The 16,569-nt window shown below is 43.4% G+C and overlaps 1 protein-coding gene across 1 annotated transcript in view; it reads right to left on the bottom strand.

Moving 5' to 3' along the window:
• The window catches only part of SYTL2 (synaptotagmin like 2), a 102,634-nt gene extending 86,434 nt beyond the window's left edge, over positions 1 to 16,200 (bottom strand). The window contains exon 1 of the mRNA XM_063127210.1: positions 16,134 to 16,200. The gene's annotated coding sequence lies outside the window, so the exon portion shown is untranslated. The remainder of the gene's footprint in view (positions 1 to 16,133) is intronic.
• Positions 16,201 to 16,569: the final 369 nt, after the last annotated feature.

Here is a 16,569-nt window from a genome sequence, read left to right as displayed (position 1 = left end):
CCCTAGGCAAGCTGCTTTTTCTACCTCAGGCCCCCAAATGCCATGCATGGATACAAACAGTGCAATCCTAGTCGGTTCAATCAAATCACTCCCAATGCTGCCATAGCAGAAGAGCCTGTAGGAGGCTGCCCATTGCATCCCTGCATGAGTTACTGCTGTGGGATTCTATTTGAGGAGCACAATGCGAGCAACAGGTTGTATCAAAAGGTGGCTTTGACTTAGTTTAAAGGGTTGCTACTCAACACACTGCATTAAGGGAAAGCTAAAACTATTGTTTATCACCTTGGTGAAACTCACTGACCCTGTTCAGACAACACCCTTAACCACCGTGGCTTAGTTAAATATTATGGCTTAGTGTGTCATGTGAACCGTTACGAACCATGGTGACTACATAACCATGGTTTAAACATGCTCACTAATCATTTGCTGCAAAAGGGTTAGTGGCCTAACCATGGCTTAGCGTGTTGTCTGGACAGGCCCAAAGTGACACCCCAAACCTTGATTAGTTAAATACACTTCAGTTGTGCTGGAAAACATTACACCAGTTATCTCACAGTTGGTTTATTTTGGGGAAATAATCAACTGTGGGGTGGTTTTTGCCTTACAGACAACACAATGACCAACCACTGACCACTCAACTGGCGGTTGACTACTTAAACCACTGTTGGTTATCGTGTTGTCTGAACCCAGTCATTATGAGAACTATGTTTTCATGCAAATATGAAGATACTGAAAGCATATAAGAAAAGCACGCCTCAAGGTTATTTTTCTCAGCATATCTCTACTTCTTCCTTTTACCACCACTGGTGCAATTGAGAAATCAAATGTACAGGGTTGTTTTTTAAAACGCAAACATACAAGAAAGGGACATTGCATACTTTTAAGAGAGATTAGAATCCAACACAGCAAGTTGCCATGCCTGGGCGAAGCTGGATGACTCCCTACTGCAGGAATGAAGAATGAACTGAATTTTCTGCTTAAAAACACAACAACGAAAACCAAGCCTAAAAAGTGCTCATAAAAATAAGTAAGTGAAAACAGCCAGCATCAGTCCAATGGGAGGGAAAGGAGAAGAAATCATACAATGAAGTAAAAGATGGCTCATTAAAATGATTTGGTGCGAATGAGCAAGGCTTCTCAGCCCTAAAACAAATAGATTAACTCTGACCTTGTGAAGTTCATTTACTAGGGTCAAGTCCTACAGGTCTTAATTACAGGTTTCAGAAAGAAATAAGACTTGAAGAAAGAAATTAAGACTTGCATTCTAGACAACTACGCATTGCTCAAGCATTAGATCACCCAGGTTTTCAGACGCCAAGTTTCAAGTTTTGTGAACCGCCCAGAGAGCTCCAGCTATTGGGCGGTATAGAAATGTAATAAATAAATAAATAAATAAATAAATAAATCACAACATCCTAGCTACTTCAACATATTATGCAGCCCACTTTAGGGTGCTTTCAGACGTGTGATTAGAACTCCAAGTTTGCCCTGGTCTAGTTGGCTTAAACTGCAGCCCAAAGTTGTGAATCCTAACTCAACACAAGCAACCTCAGAGTTTTGATTATGTATCACTCCGTAGTTGACTTGACTGGTGATTTCTGAGCTAGTTGCTTGCATAATGCCACCTTCTAGTTGTCCTATAATACAAGGCTTGTTCACTTCATACTCCACACCCACCACCTGCCTCTGTGCGTGATGCAACCAATCCTGCAAACCATACCATGATGGGGTTGGATAACACGGTCAAATAAATGCAGCATCTCTAGCTAAGACATTTTATGTGCGGCAAGAGTGGGTGGGGAATGTGCATGAGCATAGGATGCTCCTGAGCTCACTGTATGTAGCGATCCCAATAGGGACAAGAAAGACTATGACTGGACTCAGACAATGATCGCATTGAGGGAAGACGTCATCGTAGCTTCACCCCTTCCCCTGCTTATGCTGCATTCGCATTATTCCCTCTGCCACAGCGTGGGTTGGCATGTCATCCAAAACTGGCACGCTGCATGGTGGGCTGGTTTCTTACCCACCTGACAACTCACAATATGAGATAGAACCGCCCAGAGATCTTCGGCTATTGGGCAGTATAAAAATGTAATAAATAAAATAAAATAAAATAAATAGATTGTAGGGTGGGTACAAAGCCACCCCTGGCATGGCATGGGCCAACCCACACTGCAGCACAGAGAATAATGCAAATGGTGGTGGTGTGCATAGCTCGCTAGGGGAGAAGCCACAATGGCTTCTTCCCTTGACTTGGTCGTCAAACTCCCTCTATATCTTCTAAACATTCCATGGTTGGTTATTGCCAGGAAGACCCAATAGAATTACAAGCTATTCCTTCCATTCATGCTCTCAATACCAGGCCACCATCATATGGAGTGCTGTGGATATGATTTTTGACCTGATACCAAAAGCACCCATAGAACCCCATTTGAACCAGGCCAGGGTCCATCTAGCCCAGGATTGTCGACACTGACTGGCAGCAGCTCTTCAGGGTTTCAGGCAAGAATTTTTCCAGCCCTAGCTGGAGATGCCAGGGATCAAACCTGTGACCTTTTGCATGCAAAGCATGTGCTCTATCATACTGAGCCACAGACCCTCCCTACAGGTTTTAATCATCCTACTTATTTAACGCCTGCCCTCACCGACACATGCACATGCACATTCCAAGCCACTCATATAAAACGAGGCAGCAGCATGCAAAATTTCACCTTTAGATATGCAATATGGAATTTCAGCCCTTAAGGTTATATTATCCATCAGAAAGAATATCAGACTTTTTACAAGCAAATTGAGACATGACTATTCAGTTGAAACAAAAGGTACATATATTTTTGTCATGAGTGACAGAAGCTTGATAGGAAAAGGTGGAGAACAATGGATTCCCTTGATTTCATATTTATTTATTAGACTTTATTTATTACACTTATATACCGCCCCATAGCCAGGGCTCTCTGGGCAGTTTGGTTTCTTGGTTAATCTATGTTTCATTCTATAAACATTAGCTGTACCACAATCTAAAGCAGAACTCTTAACCTGCCCTCCGCCACAAAAGTAGTAACTTGGAACTGTTGGGATGAGGGGAGGGAGGAGAGAGATAAGACAATCACAACAAACATTTAGATCAATCGTTCATCTCATAGCTAGAAGGCTAAAATAAGTCCTGGCGTTGATGCTAGATCATGAACTCTGAAGAATTTTTAGTATTGTCACTTTCGACATTTGTATTTTTCCTTTAACTGGAGCGTGAGAAAGAGACAAACAAGTTTGAATTTTATAAAGTTTCTGAAGTAGTAAAATGAGGTATCATTTCAATAAAAAAAAGTTATGTTCCTAAGAACGTGAAAGTGCATGACAGATGTCGACTGTCTGAAGTTGGACACACACTACACCACAGGTGTGCAAACATTTCCTAAGGATACACCCTTGCAAACACTAGGAAGTTGGTATGCAAAAGACACAGAGAAGCACAAAGACTTCTTCGGTTGTTCAAAAGATGTGGCAAAAGAGGAAGCACAAGTGAGATACTTCCAGGTCTTATCTGAAGGGGTGTGTGGGATGCACATTTCTATCCTTCAGACAACACCAAAAGCACAGGCCATTTTCATTTCCTCTTTTGCCACTTCTTTTAAACACCCAAAATAAAAGAAGCCGCGAGAACTCTCATTCTCTTATATCACTAAGGCGATTATATGCCACAGGAGCTTCATGGTACATATTAGGACAATACCTTTATTAGGCCAACTCAAAGGTTTTGAAAATTCGCAAGCTTTTGAGATCTCTAGATCATGTTATCAGGCAAGATGTTACAAAAAGCAAGTTGGAGAAGAAGAAATAGGAGGGTGGGAAATTTGAAGTCATGAAGTCTACATGGTTAGAGGGCTCATTCACTCCAACTACTAACAGTCCCAGGTACAACTTGAGACCATCTTATCACTTGGAAGAGCATAATTGAATGTTGCAACCACTTCCTGCATTTCATCTTAAGATCCTGAACATTCAGACTTCATGACTTCATCACGAAGTCAGCATTTTCCCTCCTCCTATTCCCCTCCTACAACCTGCTCTTTGTAACATCTTACCTGATTATTATTATTATTATTATTTATTTATATAGCACCATCAATGTACATGGTGCTGTACAGAGTAAAACAGTAAATAGCAAGACCCTGCCGCATAGGCTTACAATCTAATGAAATCATAGTAAAACAATAAGGAGGGGAAGAGAATGCAAACAGGTACAGGGTAGGGTAAGCAGGCACAGGGTAGGGAAAAACTAACAGTAGAAAGTAACAGTAGAAGTCTGCACAACATCAAGTTTTAAAAGCTTTAGGAAAAAGAAAAGTTTTTAGTTGAGCTTTAAAAGCTGCGGTTGAACTTGTAGTTCTCAAATGTTCTGGAAGAGCGTTCCAGGCGTAAGGGGCAGCAGACGAAAATGGACGAAGCCGAGCAAGGGAAGTAGAGGCCCTTGGGCAGGCGAGAAGCATGGCATCAGAGGAGCGAAGAGCACGAGCGGGGCAATAGTGTGAGATGAGAGAGGAGAGATAGGAAGGATGAAGAGATCTGGAGATCTTGAAAGCATGCACTTTTTTGTGACCTTGGAGCTGGAATTCTTCTTTTGAGGCTGAGTCTAACATGGCTATCTTTGCTTTTTGCAGAACCTTCATGGACAGATTGCCCTTTGCACCCAGTCAGTATTCAGAAGTCTTAATCACAAGTATCTAATCCATAAAATGGGGCTCCTACCTCAGGTGCACCTATCTCGACCTACACCTTTGCATACTAGTCAATACTTTTCCCTTCCTTTTGTGATGGGCTTGAGTTGATCATTTCATTCTACCTTTGGAAGACCAGCCACTGAACTGTTTGGTTTTTTTCTTCCCTTTTCCTTTCAGCCAGCTACATTAGCTTTTCATTCAAGGAACCATGTGCCAAGAACACCATGCTAAAAGCATTACCATTCACATGCAATACCATTCAACCGTTTCTGGATGGGGTTGCACTCCCTCTGAAGCAGCAGGTTCGTAGCATGGGGGGTTCTCCTAGAACCATCTTTGTCACTTGAGGCTCAGGTGGCCTCAGTGGCACGGAGGTGGCCCAGCTACGCCCCTATCTGGATAGGGATAACCTAGCTTCAGTTGTCCATACTTTGGTAACTTCCAAATTAGATTACTGCAATGCCCTCTACATGGGGCAACCTTTGAAGATGGTCCGGAAGCTGCAGCTTGTACAAAATGCAGCGGACAGATTGATAGCTGGAACAGGGAGGTTTGAGCGTATAACACCGATTCTGGCCTGCTTGCATTGGCTGCCTATATGTTTCCGAGCCCAATTCAAGGTGCTGGTTTTAAACTATAAAGCCCTACATGGCTTGGGATTGTAATAACTGATGGAACGCCTCTCCCGACATGAACCTACCCATACACTGTGCTCATCTAAGGTCCTCCTCCGAGTGCCTACTCCGAGGGAAGCTCGGAGGATGGCAACAAGGGAGAGGGCCTTTTCGGTGGTTGCCCCTCAACTGTGGAATGATCTCCCTGATGAGGCTCGCCTGGTGCCAACATTGTTATCTTTTTGGCGCCAGGTCAAGACTTTTCTCTTCTCCCAGGCATTTCAACAGCATTTAACAACGTTAAGTTTGTTTTTAATGGACCCCAGAATTGTTGTTTTTAAATGGATACTGTTGTTTTTATACTGTTGTTTTTTAATGTTTTTGATGGTTTTAAAATTTTGTATACTTCTAATGTTTCTCCAGCAAAGGAGATTGTTACCTTGTCGTGGTGCTAGAGCTTGAGCACCTCAAGGATGCCATGAGCTAAACCGTGAAGGGACACCCAAGACGGGAAGGTCATGGTAGAGAGGTCAGACTAAATACAACCCCTGGGGAAGGGATGTTTACCATTTTTAATTGTTGTAAACTGCCCAGAGAGCTTCGGCTGTGGGGCGGTATATAAATGTAATAAAATAAATAAATAAATAAAACAAATAAATACAATTCCTTAACATACTCTAATTAAGACATTATAAGACCTCAACAAGGCCTTAAGTGCCAAAACATTAAATCTGTTTACTCTTCCATGGAAAAAATGGCTAGTACATCATTGCTTTTACTTTTATTTAACTCTTGGCCTTTCCTGACCATGAATATCAGCAACAGCAATAATGAGGACCAAAACAGACATTACTTTAAATCTCTATCTAGCAGATACATCTCTTTTCCATTTTTAGTTTAGAGTATCTGCAGAGGGACGGTTACAGATCTTAAAAGCCCCTTTACCTCCTATGCTAGTATCCAAATCTGAATCCTACTCTAGTGGGGCGGGGAAAGGTGAGCAGACATAGCTGCTAGATAAAGATTTAAGGCACAACCCCATGCAAATTTAAACTTGCATGGGATTGTCCAAGCTTGCATAGGATTGCACCCTCAGTGCCTGTTTTGGCCCTGAAATGGATTTTAATTCTTGAAGTCAATTTCCTGCTGTCCACTTGGAATCCTTTGATCTACAGCAAATTGCTGGGCCGGGGACAGGAAGGGGAGGGAATAGAAACAGAAGTTCCATTACCTTCCATGAGACAACATAGCGCAGTCTCATGAACACACCCACAAAATGTACTAGCTCATAAAGTGAAGCGCTTACATTCCAAGATGCATATTAGACATTTGTTGCACATTTCCTTCATTCTAGCCTAGCATGTTTTCATTTCACAAAAGCTTTCCTGGCTGCTCACCTGGAGTAGTGCTTACTCACCACAAGCAACCCAGTGAATTATTCACTCTACTGGGTTTTAGCCAGTCAGTAAAAACTGTACTATTGGTTTTTAAAATAGTTTTAGTCTGTTTTAAATGGTGTTTTTTTCTGTTTTTATTGGATTTTATGTAACTGTATAACGCTTTGAGAGCAGAAGTGGGCAGAAGAACTCTATTATTTGCCTGTCTGATGCACAGTACACTGTAAAAACATAAAACTTGTGTTCATTAGCTTGCTAATGACATATAACTCTTGTATTTATATCCCATCTATTCCAGCAAGGAAAAAAACCTCAAAGTGGTTAACAAAATGAATATATTGTGACAGGTTTCGGATGACACGATAACCAATGGTGGGTTAAATAGTCAACGTTTGGTTATTGTGTTGTCTGTCAGGGCTTTTTCACACCACAGTTGGTTTTTTCGGTCGAAATAACCAATGCAAATAACCAACGCTATGCAGAGTTGATTATTTGAAAAAACGTTGATTATCATGTCATGTGTTGGGCACCGTTGACTATTTCGTCACACACAGTTGGTTATTTTCGGCGATTACGGCTCATTATTTAATTACAAAACATGTGGGATCTCACTGTGCACTCTACAATCTTCCTCTAGCTCTACAGCTAGGTAGGTCTATTCATATTTTCATGTTATAGAAGAGGAGAACCAAGATCCAGAACTTATTGCAATACATCCAGCTCATGCTATTTCCTACTTTGCATGGTAGCTCAGGCACACTGGTGTTCCACTAATGTTTGATGCACTAAGCAAGTTAATGCCTGAAAGGAAGGCACAATGCCCCCAAATATGCAGCAAATGCACTCTAGAGCAGTAATTCCCAAACTTCTTCAGGTAACCGCCCCCTTGGTTCCACAAACTCATGCCCAGTGCCCCCTACCTTACACTATAAAAATCATTATTCAGAATAGCGGTTTTCAACAACCCACTAAGGAAGATAATAACAATAAAATTCAAAACATTAACAATTAATTGAATATTTATTCAAAATCCAAAGCACCCGCCGCAGGCTTGCCAAGGGAGAGAGGGAAAAGAGAGCGAACACCTCTGTTTTGCAGCCGGCGTGGCGGGGCACACCAAGCATTAGTGTTTTGGTGCTTTTGAAACATTTCAATTCACCGTTAAAAGGACTCTTCTTAAACGGTATTAATACATAGAATCATAGAATCATAGAATAGCAGAGTTGGAAGGGGCCTACAAGGCCATCGAGTCCAACCCCCTGCTCAATGCAGGAATCCACCCTAAAGCATCCCTGACAGATGGTTGTCCAGCTGCCTCTTGAATGCCTCTAGTGTGGGAGAGCCCACAACCTCCCTAGGTAACTGTTTCCATTGTCGTACTGCTCTAACAGTCAGGAAGTTTTTCCTGATGTCCAGCTGGAATCTGGCTTCCTTTAACTTGAGCCCGTTATTCCGTGCCCTGCACTCTGGGAGGATCGAGAAGAGATCCTGGCCCTCCTCTGTGTGACAACCTTTTAAGTATTTGAAGACTGCTATCATGTCTCCCCTCAATCTTCTCTTCTCCAGGCTAAACATGCCCAGTTCTTTCAGTCTCTGTGTGGATTCTTCCCCTATATGGCTTGGGACCAAACTACCTTCTCTCATAAAAATGTCCCTGGGTTTTGAGACCTTCTGGAGAGGCACTTCTTGGAAAAGACCAACTCGAGCACCCCCCTGCCGGCCCTTTGCCTCTTAACGCCCCCCTATGCAATCCCACCGCCCCCAAGGGGGCAGTACTGCCCACTTTGGGAACCACTGCTCTAGTGGGTTGGAGGCAACCATGGCTTCCAGTGCAACACTAATATTTAGAGACATGTGCCTCTGGGGTGTTCCAGCCAGCCATAAAAAGTGAAGCAGGACCAAGCTGAAGGCAAAGCAGGGATCTGGACCCATGCTTTCCAGATGCAATTTTAGTGACCTATCCAATGGATCATATTAGAAGCAGGATAAGGGATATCATTGTAATGAGATAGGTGGAGGACATCCCAGCCAGGCCACACATATGAGTCTTGAACAAAACAAACACATATTGGTGGAAGAAATATATTTGGGGTGAATGGGGCAGTGACCCTTTGCCTCTTTCCCACCATCTTCTGGCAGAAAAATCCCACCACGACCAGGAGCCCGTCTACACTTGTCTAGATGAAACGTAACAAGTTGGCAGAGATGACGTCAGCAGTCACGTGATGCTGTTGTTGTTACGTTTCTTCTGACTTTTAAAACCGTTCCACTTTCTGTTAAAATCGTTTTAAAACTAACAATGTGCCCCAACCTTTCGTTGTATTCAATGCCATCTTTCAAAGTCATGTCTCGTGACCATGGTCTTTGCTTCCTGATTAGGACAAGTGAGGGCTTTTCTAGGGGAGGGAGAGCTGGCACAACGCGACGAGGGGGAGGGGGAGGGAGGGCGGTGAAAGAGGGGACAGAGGCTTAATTTTTTTTAAAAAACCGCTTATCTTTCGGGGCGCACGTGGCCCCTTTAAGACGCTGCAGGGCTTCCCTCGTCCCTACGCGTCGCCCCGCCTCCCTGCCGGCTTATCCCGGCAGGTCTAGCTCAGAGTCACCGGAAGAAGGAGGTTTACTTCAGAGCTAATGAAGATCGTTCTAAAGAAGAGTGTGCCCGGGTAAAACGATAGAAGAAAAGGTATTTCGATTGACTGGGCTCAAGTTGCATTTTGTAACGTAGCAAGGGAGGACGCAACAATGCACTTAAACAACGGTGTAATGAATAGTGTAGATCCTGCCCAGGTAGATTTGCTCCAAGGCAGAGTTATGCAGCTGCTAATTTCCATGCATGATCTTCTACTATCCTCCTCCAACAATCTCAGTGGCATATTGTGGATATGCCCTGTCCTCTGCCCCACCAGCCCAATGAGTAGTGGATCTCCTCATCTGAAAACCCGAGAATCACTACTGCACACTGTAGCCTTAAGGGAAAAACTGTTGAAAGGATCCAAGCCAACCAGGGGCATAGAAATGCCACATCTCTACAGTTTGTATATCTTTGAGAGTGTGCAAGTGTGTACACATATCAGTCCAGGTCTTACTGGGAGATTGACAGCCCCCCTCCTTGTCTCATTAAGTGCCTGCCTTGCTATATAAATAGAGCACTATATAAATCATCAAACAAACATGCAGTGCAGAAAATTGCAGCCTAACAAAGCACCTTCTACTTATTCACTCACCTCTCTTCATTTACAAAGGCAAGAGTCAATTTGTACCAGGCTGCTTCCTTCTCTCACCAATCTTGTCATTGTTTCTTTATTGCAGGGCAAGTTCTATTTAGTTTTGTTTTCTATGATGATGACATCATAGAAGTTTAAAATGGAAAGGAATATCCCACACGGCACCAAATAGCCTTTGATTCAAGTCTAACAGAAGACTATCAGGCTAGATGCAAATAATCTCTGCTCCCTTCCAGCCATCCCCACAATCGATATCAAGTGGTATGCCTGCAGACTACTGAATATGGAGGCTTTGCCAAAATTTTGTTCTTCCGGCAGTTTTTATTTGTTCTGCGTTGGCAGCAAATGCAAGACACAAGAGAGTCACCAGATGAACTCAATGGGACTTACTTCTAAGTAAACATTGCACTTGCTTCAAATACATAGATGACTATAGCAAACCTTCTCTTCCTATTATATCAAATATTTGGAGGATACCCTCAAGATGCAAAATAATCTAGTTAGGGCATCATGTTCTAAACCTACTTTCAATCTGAAAATTAGCGAAGATACTCTAATAGCATAGTAATACTGAATATTGCTACATTCTTGTTTAAAGCAATGACCTTGTTCACATGTAACAACAAACTACAGTTAATTAACCATGATTTGTTGAATTGTGGTTGCTGTTACATGCGGACCTAGAACTATGGGTTAGGTACAGGTTGTTGTTGTTGCTGCTGCTGCTGCTGTTATTATTAACCACAAACAACCCACAAAGAGAATCCTTATTCTGTTGTTGGGTTGTGAACTGTGTGTTATTTAAACCATGGGCTGTTGCTATGTGTGAATTCAGGATCATGGGTTGTTCATGGGTTAAAGAAGCAGCAGGCAAGAGCAATAAAAAAAATCCAACTTCTTTACATACCAGTACTGGAATGCTGCAAAGGCTGTTGGGATGCTAGGAGGGAGCAGGTGAAGAAGGGGAAAAAACAACCCAGGGAATGAGAAAACAAACCATGGTTGTTTGTTCAATCACCTGCTAGATGAGCTCTGGATAGAGAAACAAACAATGGATTAAATAAACCATGGGTTTGTGTTACGTGCAATCCAGGACGGTGAGTACATTCCAATTCTCTTGATTCGCACATACCACTAAACCATTGTATGAGTTGATGTTATGTGTGAATGTGAATGTGCTAATAAACCATGGTTTGTCAACCACAAACAACCCAGAAAGAAAACCCATGTTTTGTTTCTGTGTTGTTAAAACCCTTGGTTGTTGTTACATGTGAATCTAAAAGTGTGGGTTGTTCATGGCTTGTTTCATCAGGCTTTCTCCGCTGTGGCACCCCGGTTGTGGAATGAGCTCCCCAGAGAGGTCCGCCTGGCGCCTACACTGTACTCCTTTCGTCGCCAGCTGAAGACCTTTTTATTCTCTCAGTATTTTAACACTTAATTTTAACTTAAATTTAAATTTACTGTTTTAACTCTGTATTTTAATTTTATATCAATTTTGCTGCATGGTTTTTATCCTGGTTGTGCTTTTTATACTGTATTTTGTATTTGTGCTTTTAATCTGTTGGTTGTTTTATTATGGTTTTAATTTTTGTGAACCGCCCAGAGGGCTTCGGCTATTGGGCGGTATAAAAATGTAATAAATAAATAAATAAATACAAAGGAAGCAGGCAGGAGTGGTAAAAACAACCAGGAACTGTAAGTACCAGTACTACCCTACTAGAAAGGCATTTGGGATACAGAGAGGAAGCAAGTGAAGGAGGAGGGTAACAAACAATTCAAGGGAGAAATCAAACCACAGTTTGTTCAATAGACAAAACCTGTGTAGGGCAACAAACCACAAGTTGCCATTATGCGTAAACCCAGCCAATGAGTTATTCCAGGTTAATTCATCCAGAATAAATATGGGAATTAACAGAACTGTTGTACATTCCCATAAATATGATTTATTTGTGAGGAAAGGACAATTGCTATTTCATCTGCTCTGAGGTAGTGATCCTACTCTATGTTAGCAATTAAGAAAATAGAACTAAAACGGCTACCTATATTCAGCAATAAAATCTTAACAATGCCCTAGAGCAGGAAAAACAAACTGAGAGACCTATAAAGATATTCATCAAGTCTCCAACGTGTTCTTTCGACAGGAAATTCTTACAGTGTAGTCTAGCAAGCCAAGTATTGGATTTAGACGAGGCCTTTGTTCAAATTCTCTCACTCAGGGTTTGTTGGGTGATCTTCAGCCTAACTTACCTCACAGGGCTGCTGTGAGGATAACTCCAATGTATACCAGCCCGAGTTCCTTAGAAGAAGAGTAGGATAAAAGTTTAATAGAGTCCAGGTTCAGACTATGAACAAGGGAAACAATGCAACGTCAGTTGTTTCCCTGCTGTCGCACATGCTGGTTGTGTGACCAGGATTACCCTAATTACCCGTGTTGCATGGCGGGTTGCTGTGTTGTTGGAACCCAGTGTAGAGCATTTTCAGACACCCTAAACGCCACGGCTTTAACTATGAGTTGTAAAGTGGGTGAAAATGTACTACAATCACATCATGCACCAGGGTTCGGATGACACAACAACACGCCATGCAGCACAGGTAATTAGGGTACAGAAACCTTCAATTAATTATAATATAGTTGTTGCTAACATGACAACTGTCTTAATGATTAAAAAAATATCTCCCTCAGCACAACACACACAGAAGCTGCGTTGGACAACATAATAGTTAATGGTGAATTACTAGTCAACTCCAGGTTTTATTATCAAGGGGTTACTCCCCACATGACATGAGTATAATCAAGCGTGGAGTGAGATAACTCCAGTGTCGAGATGACTATTAGTCAACTGTGTGATTGACACATTCCCGCCCTCTTTCCACCCCAGTCCTCCAGCTGGTATCCTATCAGCCACTGCAAGTTCTGCTGGCTGGACTAGAGCAGCCACCACTTCGGTTGCTCTTGCCGGAGGACTCTGTAGGCAGCCAACTCAACAGGGTGAAATTGTCCACGGAGCCTGACAGACAACACGCTAACCAACGGTTGTGCGACTACTCAACTCGTCAGAGCACTGTTTTTCTCCATTGGTTATTTTTGGGAAATAGTCAACCATGGGTTTTTGACTGACAGATAACCAACATTTGACTATTCAACTAACAGTTGACAACTTGAACCAACACTGGTTATTGTGTTGTCCGAACGCAGCCAGAGATTAACTCCAATCCAGCAGAGCAGAGTATCCTGTCCATGGACCGACTGTTTGCAAATGGGATAGCCTGTTCACTAGCCTTTTCTCCTAGCAAAAGTTACAAGAGATTGCATGCTGCGCACGCAGAATATCCCAGGTTAAATCCCCAGCTTCTCCAGGTGGGGCTGGGAAAGATTCCTATCTGAAAACCAAAAGAGCCAGTGCCATCAGCGATGACAATACTGAACTAGACAGACCAATGTTCCATTTAGGATTAAGGCAGCTTCCTATGATAATACTTTAGGAGCATAGATGCATCAAAGACTTAATGCAAGTTAATTTTAAAGTTCTCTGGATGTAAGGACATTCCTCTGGGGGGAACCTTTGTATTGTCAAAGAGCTGCATGGGACAGTGCACACATCAGTATAACAAAATACTAATTTAAAGTGCCAGGAAAATTCAATATCTAGCCACAGAAATGCTACTTTAAAGGAAATATGCCCATCTGCCTCACAATTATTACTACCTATTTAAAGGGATAAACACAGGCTGATTTGGCCCTAAGAAAGTATAATGGGCATACTTTTGCTTTCAGCCCTTGAAAAACTGCCACTAATGCAATGACATTCATTTTACGGGAAGTAAATCAATTGCTGGCATTTATTCTTGGGTCATTATGATAGCATAACAATCTGAGGGTGGACTTACTCTATTAAGAAGTACCTTTCCTTTTCTTTACTCCCTCAAATGGAAACATTGGCAGTCTTCCAACAAGACCAATGTGGAGATTTAGATCTGAGATAATGGTTCACTGAAAATATCAGTTATGTCTTCCCTTTATACCTTTGATGGAGAACTCCCTTGTAGTCTAAAGCATCCTTAGTCTGTAATCTGAAACATCCTATATTCCACAATTGCAGTAAGGGCACAATCCAAAGGAAGTGAGGCAGGTGGCTACCAGGAGGAGGGCCTTCTCTGCTGTGGCACCCCGGCTGTGGAATGAGCTCCCTAAGGAGGTTCGCTTGGCACCTACATTATATGCTTTTAGACGCCAGGTGAAAACCTTTTTATTCTCCCAGCATTTTAACAGTCTATAAAAAAAATTAACTTGGTGTTTTAAATTTGTAATTTTGCATCGCTGCTGTTTTTATCTGGTTGAGCTTTTATATTGTATTTTATAGTATGGTTTTATACTGTTGTTTTATACTTTGAAAGTTTTTAATTTTTGTGAACCGCCCAGAGAGCTCCGGCTATTGGGCGGTATAGAAAGGTAATAAATAAATAAATAAATAAATAAATCCTATGCATGTTCCAACAGAAAAAAAATCCTACAACTCCCAGCATTTCCCAGGACCCTTTTTTCTGTCTAAACATGTATAGGATTGTGCCCTAAAATGATGGGCTGCCAGGCAGCCTGAAGGTTAAAGAAAAGAAAAAGCCCTACTAATCTTTTCAATGCTAAGTTCAGATAATTCTCCTAGGCATTGCAGTTCCCATTTGAGTCATGAACATGATCAGGTAGGGATGGCATGGGGAGACACAGGCAGGATCTAAACTACTGCTTTAAAACGGTTTATAGCAGTAGTGACAACTGTTGGGGCCCAGGACACACTCCATATACAGGTTTCAAACCATTTTCAAAGTGTCATATCCTGCTTGGTGTAGATCTGGCCACATTCTACTTACTATTTTGTTTGGGGACTGGCTTTGCTTGGTATTTGTTGTTGTTTTGCTTCCTCCCTTTTTAAAGTACTAAAGAAACCCCACAGAACTCTATCTTTGTCTGCACAAGCCCTCTGAGGTTGAATTGTCTACTTTGTACAGTTAAAGAAAAATGATCATTTATTTTATCAGTTTATTCAAACGTTGTATTTTTAATCTTTGGTTTGTTTGGAAAAGAGTAGGGAGGTAATGAACAAAACATCAAAAGAATTAAGAAAAACCCCACCTACATTGAAGTCCAGTATTACCATATCTACAACCATGCTGAAACCCCAATGCATTCCAGAAGGAAAGCCAACGTAGATCTACACAGCTTATGTAAGAAGACATCCTCAGTTTAAATAAGCTTCTGCAGCCACTCCGAAAATGAAAGCCTCAATGCATCCCATTGGGCACTGGGATTCCTTCTTTCTCAGTTGTGTCCCAGAGCTCAGCCAGGAGTTATCCAGTCTCGGCAAGTACAGCAAGGAATCTTGAAGGACCTCTGGCAACAGTTATATATCTATACCAGCCTTTCCCCAACCTGGTGCCCTCCAGATGTGTTCGACTACAACTCCCATAACCACCCCAGACAGCTATTATGGGAATTGTAGTCCAACACACGTGGAGGACACCAGGTTGCAGTCCAAACACATGCTGGCTGGGGGATTATGGGAACTGTAGTCCAACACACCAGGTTGCAGTCCAACACAAGCTGGCTGGGGGATTATGGGAACTGTAGTCCAACACACCTGGAAGGCACCAGGTTGCAGTCCAACACATGCTGGCTGGGGGATTATGGGAACTGTAGTCCAACACACCTGGAAGGCACCAGGTTGCAGTCCAACACATGCTGGCTGGGGGATTATGGGAACTGTAGTCTAACACATCTGGAAGAGAGCGCAAGGTTGAGGAAGGCTGATCTATACGCACAACCCCCTCCCCAATTTCCAAAAAACTCGAACCGGCACCCTTGCTCCGGAAGGTCGAGGTTTCCCCCTCCTGGTCCTCCTCCCGCTCCCAAACGGGGTCCAAGCCCCCTGCCCTCCTCCCTCCCTCCGCAGCGCCCCCTCAGAAGCACACCTGGGCCGTCTCTCGGCAAGCCCTAGGGGCGCGCCGCCTTTCTCCCTTCTCCCCGGCGCCCACTCGGGGTTCCTTCCTACTTCAACAGGTTTGTCTGGCGGGGGACCTAGAAAGAGGCGCCGGCAGCCCGCTCCTCCGCTTCGGAGAAGCCTCCAGGCTCGCTCTTTCTGCCAGCCCCCGCTCGCTCCACCTGAGGGAAGTTTCAGACGTTACCTCCGCTCCGCCCCGCCGTTCTCCTCCGGCTTCCGAATTGCAGCCTCTCCAGCCGCCTCTGCTCGCCTCAAGCGCCTCGCTCAGAAAAAGGTGCGCAGCGCGCCCTGCCCGGCTCTCAAAGCGGTCCCCCCTCCCCGCCGCTCACACACTCCCCCTCCACCCCGGGCCATCTGCGCTGCGCCAATGGGAGAGCAGCCGGGCCTGGGAGGTTCCCCGGCGGGCCTCTCCCTGCACTCTCAGACCACGGACTCCTTCCCTCGTCGCTCCCTGAATCCGCGCGTTCTTCTCGCCTCGCGCGCTGTCATGGTCCTCCTTCGCCCAACTCTGCCTTTCGCCGGCTTTCTGTCTAAAATTATGTATTTCTTGGCCGCCTTTAAGGGTGGAATCGTTGCAAGGCAGCGTGCCAGATAAACACCACACTAAGCGGATACTTCTT

This window comes from Elgaria multicarinata, chromosome 5 (assembly GCF_023053635.1).
Source record: "Elgaria multicarinata webbii isolate HBS135686 ecotype San Diego chromosome 5, rElgMul1.1.pri, whole genome shotgun sequence".
In the NCBI taxonomy this organism is placed as follows: Eukaryota; Metazoa; Chordata; class Lepidosauria; order Squamata; family Anguidae; genus Elgaria; species Elgaria multicarinata.
This window is presented reverse-complemented; position numbering and strand designations above follow the sequence as displayed.